This window comes from Phoenix dactylifera, unplaced genomic scaffold, assembly GCF_009389715.1.
Source record: "Phoenix dactylifera cultivar Barhee BC4 unplaced genomic scaffold, palm_55x_up_171113_PBpolish2nd_filt_p 000697F, whole genome shotgun sequence".
Lineage (NCBI taxonomy): Eukaryota > Viridiplantae > Streptophyta > Magnoliopsida > Arecales > Arecaceae > Phoenix > Phoenix dactylifera.
Window position 1 is genome coordinate 53278 of NW_024068080.1, and position 9240 is coordinate 62517.

Sequence of the window (9240 nt, forward strand, 5' to 3'; positions counted from 1 at the left end):
CCACTTAAGAGGTCCCTTTTTTATAGCCCAAAAAGCAAATATAGCCGTTAGAAACAAAAAGAGAAGGATTTGAAATTCAAACCAAACCTGAAAAGCTGTCAGTCGCGTCCCAGGCGCTCCGGGGACGTCTCCGCTACAACGAGGGACGTCTCGCCTACAGGATTTTACTTTTTATGTTGTCTGGGGTTGACTCGGCACTTTACGGGGACGTCTCGGCTTGTCTGCACTTTTTGAGTGGGGACGACTCCGCTGCCTTGGGGACGACTCCGCTTCTTTATCTCCGAAAGACATGTCCTCTGGAATTCCCTGAGAGAGTCGTCTCCGCTCTTTCAGGGGACGTCTCGGCTCGTCTGCACTTTATGCATGGGGACGGCTCCGCTGTCTCAGGGTCGACTCCGCTGCCTGCGGGGACGACTCGGCGTACAGTGGGGACGTCTCGCGCATATCTCTTGAAAACTGCCTTTCTGCCGCCACTGAGAGAGTCGACTCCGCTACTGAGAGAGTCGACTCCGCTAACGCGGGGACGACTCGGCAGGTGCTGGGGACGTCTCCAAGTGTGCCAGTTCTTCCTGTTTGTCCCAGAGACGTCTCTGAAACCATCAGGAGACGTCTCGGCTGTCCCTGAACTTTTTCATTAACTCAAAATGTTCTTCAATGAATTCATAAAAATTATGGGAACTTGCCTAGACATTTCTCAACAATATTCTAGATAAAACACATGAATTCCTTAATTAAATTGTTAAGATATAATGGAATTATGCTCTAGTGTTTTGTATTCATCAAAATCCATTAGGGGGTCAACAATCTCCCCCTTTTTGATGATGACAAAACACTGAGTATATGCAAAATTTGAAATTTAAACATATACACAGTATTTGATCGGATGTACAAGTATAATATTTTGGCCTAGATACAATGTGCATCACTCAATTCAGTTCTTTCCTTGTGCATAAGATTGATCTTTATAGTTCTTAAATGATTTTGGCATATGAACTGAGTTTGAATCAAGTTAAAATAAAATATTGATGCTGAAGATAATTGAAAGCTAGATTCTTTTTTGACTCCCCCTTTCTTTTCCAGAAGGGCAATTATCTTAAAATCAATATTCTTCAATTTTATCTTTCCTAATTCAACTTTGGAGTATGATTAAAAAATTTTGCATTCCATATTCAATATCCATGTCTACTCCCCCTTTCATACTCCCCCTTTCAATATCTATTATAAATTTTGCATTCCATATACTATCTACTCCCCCTTTTTATCAGCAACATGAAGGGGACAAATTATCCTTAGGTGCTTAAGACTCAATTTATAGTGGAATTCAGCATTCATTTTACTCAAGGATATTCAAGTTGTGCTCCCCCTGTCCAAGTCATTTCTATTAATGTATTCATATCACTCCCCCTTTGTTTTGGAATTCATTTCAGACTTATCTTTTAGTTTAACATAGTTATCACAAGATGTGCTCCCCCTGTTTTATGTGCATTGTTTCTTTGTATCAAATTTGAACACTCAAGGTATGTGGTAAGATTTTTATGGCATATCATACAATCACATACACAATCACAGAAACACATACGCAGAATTGGCAATGTACACAAAGTGTTCAAAAGAGATTGTATTCATTCATATGTCATCATAAACCTTTGAAGTCAGTACATAGTCAAAAGAAGAAATCATTACAAGTATTGATTTCTAATACAAAAAGAAGATCCTACAAGATATCCATCATCGGCGACGTTGCTCATGGGGCCTACTAGATGTACTTTGTGCATAAGCCTTACAAGCTGCATCTATGAATGCATTGATGGAGTCCATGAGGGTCTTAAATTGATCTCCCTGTGACTTGTGGAAACCTGCCACAAGTGCTTCAAACTCTATGGTTGCCATTTCAATTCTTCCTCTGAGTTGGGCAACCAAGGTGCCCACGTTGCCATCTGGTTTTGTCAGCTCTTTGAGACTCTTGGAAATGCTCTTCAAGCTGTCCTTGAGCTCTAATGATCTGATGGTTTGGGTGGCACCCATACCAATTATCTCTTGTGTTGTAGCTTCAATCTGACTTCTAATATCCTTCATCTCTTGTAGAAGCCCTTCATGTGAAGCTCTGATGGGGGCCAACTCTGTGGAGATCATGGATCTCATCTCCTCCCTTATCTGCTGGCAAATGGCAGATGCTAAGGTGTGCATCTGATCCTCTGATAGGAAGGAGGGCCCACTGACTGGAGGAGGTGGTGGCATGGACGTGGATGGTCCAGCTGAGCTGGAGGGAATATCAGGGATGTTCATGTGGCTAGGTGGAGGAGAGTGATGGTCAGACTCATGATGTGGGATTTCAGGCTCTATGGTTTGTGCTTTTCTTTTTGGAACCTTGACCCACGACCCATCTATCTTATGAAACTCCATTCTTCTCATTGTGCCCTCATTATAGTAGTCGGTGTTTCTCAAGGCCTTTGCAGGTTCATTTGTTGGAATGGGAACCTTGAAGTGTTTAAAGATTAAGGTAAAGATCATGCCATAGGGTATACTAAACCTAGAATACCTATGACATAGGGCAATGTAATTTAGCATGAGTCTAGGAAGGTTTAGAGGGATCCCTTGTAGGATATGATGCATAATAGCTAAGTCTCGCTCCGAAACAAAATCGAAGCGACCGGTTTTGGGAAACAAGACCCGGTTGACAATACTTAAAAGTAATCTCATTTCGGCGTTTAGGTCTTGGGAGTTGATAACATCAAGAGGGCCGCAGTCCTCTTGTCCTAACAGCAGATTTAGGGCTAATTCCCTTTGGGGAAGTGAGGTTGGAGCCTCACCGTCCTTAGGGATTTGTAGGACAGTGGATAGGACATCTTCATTTACTTCCACTAATGTCCCCTGGACACATCCAGTGTACCCTTGGTCCCCTAATGCCATATTGCTAAAAAACTCTCTAACTAGGCCGGGATAGGTCGAGGTATTTAGTGTGCAGAGGTGCTCCCACCCTTGAGCTCGGAGTCTCTCTCCAATAGAGAACCCCTCATGATCTAAAAAGGAGAAATCGATGTACCTACCAGTCGTGACTGTGCGATTTGCACAGGAAATCGTCGTGGTCGGCGGAGCAACCGGAGGAGAAGGCGCGGAGGGTTCTTCCCGCCGTTCCTCACCGTCGGCCGCTACTCTAGGTCGCCTCCCACGGGTTGTCCTAGCTTTCTTTGGTGCCATGGATGCTAGGGTTTGTGATTTAGAGCAAACGGAGGCTGGGATTTGAGGTGGAGAGCAAATGGAGGCTAGGGTTTTCCGTTTTGGTCGGGAATGAGGGAGAAAGCTCGAGTCGGCTCGAGTGATTTCGACCTATTTAAAAAGCCCTCATTCGGTCCCCGAGACGTCTCCGCGACTAAGGCGAGACGTCTCCCCTTGGGGGGACGTCTCTGCGATTTGCCAGAGACGTCTTCGGCACTGAAAAATTTCAGACTGTATTCTATCTTCTCCCAATTTTGTTTAATTACCCTAATCAATATGATCTCTTTTGATAAACCTAGAGTGAATTTGTTTGTGATCCTCCCCCTTAATGATACAACCTATAATAATTTGATAATTTAATTTTTTTTGAATTATTAATATTGAAATGAGGAATGTTTGACCAAATTTCGAATACCTATGAAATAGGTTCTGAAAATATCTCCATGAAGAGTCCAAGGAAGGGTAACCATCCTCCGGAAAGTCAAACAGTTTGTCATTTAGCTTAGATGAATTCATGTTTTCACTTATGTCTACCTTGAGGTTGATTACTAGTTTGAGTAGCAAAGTAATCCAATACAAATTCAACTCATTTGCTAGGATCATACAAGCTCAAGGCATTCCTTAAGAAATTGAATCTTTCTTTACAAAGAGGCTTTGTAAAGATATCAGCTAATTGATTTTCTGTACATACATATTCAATCATCACATCATTTTTCAGCACATGATCCCTAATAAAATGATGCCTAATCTCTATATGCTTTGACTTAGAGTGTTGGACAGGATTTTTTGTTAAATTAATTGCACTTGTATTTATCACATTTAATTGGTATATTATCCATTTTGATACCGAAGTCTTCAAGTTGTTGCTTAATCCAAAGAACTTGGGCACAACAGCTTCCAGCTGCAATGTACTCAGCCTCAGCTGTGGACAAAGCAACTGAATTTTGTTTCTTGCTAAACCAAGAAACCAAATTGGCGCCCAAGAATTGACATGTGCCACTTGTGCTTTTTCTGTCGAGTTTGCACCCGGCAAAATCAGCATCGGAATAAGCAATTAAGTTTATGTCAGATTGTTTAGAATACCATAAGCCTACATTAGATGTCCCTACTAGATATCTAAAAATTCTCTTAACAGCTTGCAAGTGTGATTCCTTAGGACATGCTTGGTATCTAGCACACATACAAACACTGAATAATATATCTGGTCTACTAGCAGTAAGATAAAGTAGAGAGCCTATCATACCTCTGTATAATTTGCAGTCTATACTTTTACCTTTTTCATCTTTGTCTAGCTTGCAACTTGAGCCCATGGGTGTGCTGATTTCCTTTGCATCCTTCATCTTGAATTTTTCCAGCATTTCCTTGATGTATTTGGACTGACTGATGAAGATGCCTTCCTCTGATTGTTTTATTTGTAACCCAAGGAAGAAGTTGAGCTCACCCATCATGCTCATTTCAAATTCTCCCTGCATAAGCTTGGCAAACTCTTGACAAAGACTATCATTAGTAGCACCAAAAATTATATCATCCACATAAATTTGTACAAGCAATAAGTCATTTCCTTTTCTTTTAATAAAGAGGGTTTTGTCTACATTTCCTCTCTTGAATTTGTTCTCAATTAGGAAATTACTTAACCTTTCATACCATGCCCTAGGGGCTTGCTTAAGTCCATACAATACTTTATGCAATTTATAAACATAATCTGGATGTAAGTGATTTTCAAAACCTGGAGGTTGTCCTACATAAACTTTCTCCATTATATAGCCATTTAAAAATGCACTTTTTACATCCATTTGATAAAGTTTAAAATCCATGAAGCATGCATATGCTAAAAGTAGTCTAATAGCCTCTAATCTAGCAACAGGAGCAAAAGTTTCGTCAAAATCTATTCCTTCCTCCTGATTATATCCTTTGGCCACTAGCCTAGCTTTGTTTCTTATTACTATTCCATCTTCATCTAGTTTATTTCTATACACCCACTTGGTACCTATAATTGAAACATTAGGGGGTCTTTTCATTAGAGTCCAAACTTCATTTCTTTCGAATTGATTTAATTCCTCTTGCATAGCATTCATCCAATTATCATCTTTTTCAGCTTCTTCTAGTGATTTAGGCTCTATTTGTGATACGAAAGCAAGGTAATTACTAGTGTTTCTTAAAGAGGATCTAGTTCTTATACCTTGTGAAGGATCACCAAGGATTAGATCCTTTGGATGACCATGTGCATACCTCCATTCTTTAGGAAAATCTTGAATTTTTGATGGAGGTTGACCTTCTTCATCTTGCTGATTTGTATCTTCCTTGACCTCATCCTCATGTTGTTTGTCTTGTATGGAGAATTCCTTTATTCGGTCTTCAAGTATACCTGCATCACCATCTTCTTCTTTTCTAGAAGAATCTCCATTAGTTTCATCAAAAACAACATGAATGGATTCTTCAACAACGAGAGTTCTCTTGTTGAAGACCCTGTATGCTCTACTAGATGAGGAATAACCTAAGAAGATCCCCTCATCTGATTTAGCACTAAATTTACTGAGATTGTCCTTTCCATTATTCAAAATAAAGCATCGACAACCGAAAACATGAAAATAACTTATATTTGGTTTCTTACCTTTTATCAATTCATACGGTGTTTTCTTTAAGATGGATCTAACTAAAGCACGATTTAAGATATAACATGAGGTATTTATTGCTTCAGCCCAGAAATACTTTGGTAGATCCGATTCGCACAACATGGTACGAGCCATATCTGCTAGTGTGCGATTCTTCCTTTCTACCACCCCATTTTGTTGGGGTGTCCTAGGTGCCGAGAAATTGTGATTGATACCATTTTCGTCACAAAACTTTTCAAAGTGTTGATTTTCAAACTCGGTACCATGATCACTCCTAATTGCTTTTAGTTTAAGATTGAGTTCATTCGAAACCTTATTATGAAACTTGACAAAAGCGAGAAAGGACTCATCTTTGTGTGCAAGAAATGAAACCCATGTAAAACGTGAAAAATCATCAACAATGACAAGACCAAATTTCTTACCCCCTAGACTAGCAGTTCTAGTGGGTCCAAACAAATCCATGTGAATTAGTTCTAAGGGTTTTGATGTTGAGACTATGTTCTTAGACTTGAAAGAACTTCTTGTTTGTTTCCCTAATTGACATGCCGCACAAATTTTATTCTTTTCAAAGTCTATTTTTGGTAGTCCTTTGACTAGATCCTTTGTGATCAATTTAGAGATTAAATCCATGCTAGCATGCCCTAACCTACGATGCCATAACCAACTAGTCTCATTGACTTTGGGATTCATGGCTACAAGACATTGGCCATCCTTCATGGTGAGATCATCAAGATCTACCATGTAAACATTTTCATGCCTATGTCCTGTGAGTATGATCTCATTGTCAAATGGACTACCAATTATGCATAGTGATGATTCAAATCATACTTTAAAGCCCTTGTCACAAAATTGACTTATACTTAACAAATTATGTTTTAGTCCATTAACTAACAATACATTGTCAATAAATGAGGAGGGTGATATGGAGATTTTACCAATACCAATAATTCGGCCTTTAGCATTGTCTCCAAATGTGACTACTCCTCCTTCTTTTAATTCCAAGGTGACGAAGAGACTCTTGTCACCGGTCATATGCCTTGAGCAACCACTATCAAGATACCACATTCTCTTTTTATTTCCGGCTGCAAGGCATACCTACAAAATGATCATGTGAAGCTCTTAGGTACCCAAGTTTTCTTGGGTCCTTCGTGGTTAGTGTAGTTGGTTCCCTTAGGCACCCATACTTTAGTTATGTTTTTAGCTTTTACAAATGTACTCTTGTTAGTTTGGATTTTTCTTTGAATACAAGAGTAGGCTTTATGTCCATTCTTTCCACAAAGAAAGCATGTTGGTTTTTCAGTTTTTACGTCTTTTGCTTTTACAAAAAAATTCTTTAGATATTTTTGTTGCTTATTAGTTTTATATCCTAATCCGGCTTTATTAAAAATAGCTCTTTGATTTGAAAGAATAAGATTTAATTTTTCAGAGCTTTGTGTAAATTTTTCAACAATTGGTTTGTATTTGTGTACCTCATTCTTAAGATTCAAATTTTCTTTGACTAGTTCTTCCTTATCCTTTTTAAGAGATTCAACATTTTGTGCAAGTGAGGTATTGTTATCGAGTAGGGATTTTACTTTTAGATTTAATTCCTTAATTAGTGTTTTTGCCTTTTCATTTTCAATGCTCGGTTTTGAATTTTTGATTTCTAGGTTAGTAGTGTTAATATTTTTAATGCTCTCCTTTTCAATTAATAAGTTTTCAATATTTTCCTTTAGTTTTTGATTGGAGGCTTTTAATTCTTTATTCTTTGCTCCTAACATACTACAATCACCCATAAGTTCTTGAAAAGCCTCATATAATTCTTCTAAAGTAAAATTTATGGTTGGGTTTTGACATACCTCGTCGTCTTCGAACGCCATGAAGCATAGATTGGCGGTCTCTTCCTTCTCTTCCTCGGAGGATGATGTGTCACTGTCATCCCATGTTGCCTTCAATGCCTTTTTCTTCTTCTTTCCAAAATGCTTCTTTTGTTGTGGGCATTCGGAACGAATATGTCCCGGTCTCTTGCAGTCATAGCATACGATTGGGTCTCTTTCTTTTTCTTTTTCTTTTTCCCAATCATTTCTCCCTCCAAATTTCTTTCTTGGGAATGGTTTCTTTCTTCTCATGAACTTTTTAAATTTCCTTACTATCAAACCCAAGTCCTCATCTTGACTTTCTTCTTCACTCTCACTGCTCTCTTCTTCACATACACTTGAGGTAGCCTTGAGTGCGATTGTCTTTTTCTTTGGCAACTCTTCTTCATGCTGCTTCATCGTGAGCTCATGCGTCATCAATGAGCCCAAGAGTTGTTCTAGCCCCAAGGTGTTGAGGTCTTTGGCTTCTACAATCGCCGTGACCTTTGCTTCCCATGCTTTTGGCAGTGACCTGAGAATTTTACTCACAAGTTCGGGGTTAGTGTAAGATTTGCCCAAGCTTTTTAGACCATTAATAATTTCGGTAAAACGTGTAAACATGCATGTGATGGTTTCATTAGGTTCCATCTTAAACAATTCATACTTGTGAACTAGAATGTTCACTTTGGACTCTTTGACTTGATTTGTACCCTCGTGGGTAACTTCAAGCCTATCCCATATTTCCTTAGCGGAACTGCATGTAGAGACTCTATTGAACTCATTTACATCTAGAGAACAAAACAATGAGTTCATGGCTCTAGAATTGAGTTGAGCCATCCTATCATCATTCTCATCCCAATCCTCCTCAAGTTTGGGAACTCGAATGCCATTCACCACGTGTGATGGTTCTTGTGGTCCCTTGACTATAATCCTCCACAAGGCATAGTCTTGTGCTTGAATGAAAATTCTCATTCTCGTCTTCCAATAGGTATAATTTGTCTCATTGAAGAGTGGAGGTCTATTGGTTGCTTGCCCCTCGGCAGGAACATTGTTAAAGGGTGTTGCCATCTAGATCTTTGGCTAAGACGGTTAGGTCTTTCAAGAAATATACAGAGCACCCGCTCTGATACCACTTGTTGCCCAGAGATGGTCACCCAAGAGGGGGGTGAATTGGGTGTTTTAAAAAACTTTTTGCCTAATTAAAAATAAAACACACAAATATATGAACTAAAATAAAGATAAAGAGATAAGAAGAGACAACCACAAACACACGATTTTATAGTGGTTCGGAGCCTTCACCGCTCCTACATCCACTCCCCAAAGCGCCTTTGGGAATTTCCACTATAATCCAAGATTACAGTACGGTAGTTTTGCGAGTTCACTACCCAACTCGTTGTTTTACACCGGGCTCACAACAAACCCTAAAACCCCCAATTTCTCTTAGGCTTGGGATGCCTTTCCCTTGTTCCAAGTCCCTTGACTGGAACAAGCACCACAATAAAAGAGTTTACAAAAGAAAATAAAAGCTCTAAGAAGCAAATATAACAATTATGAATAATGTAACCCGGAAGAATCCT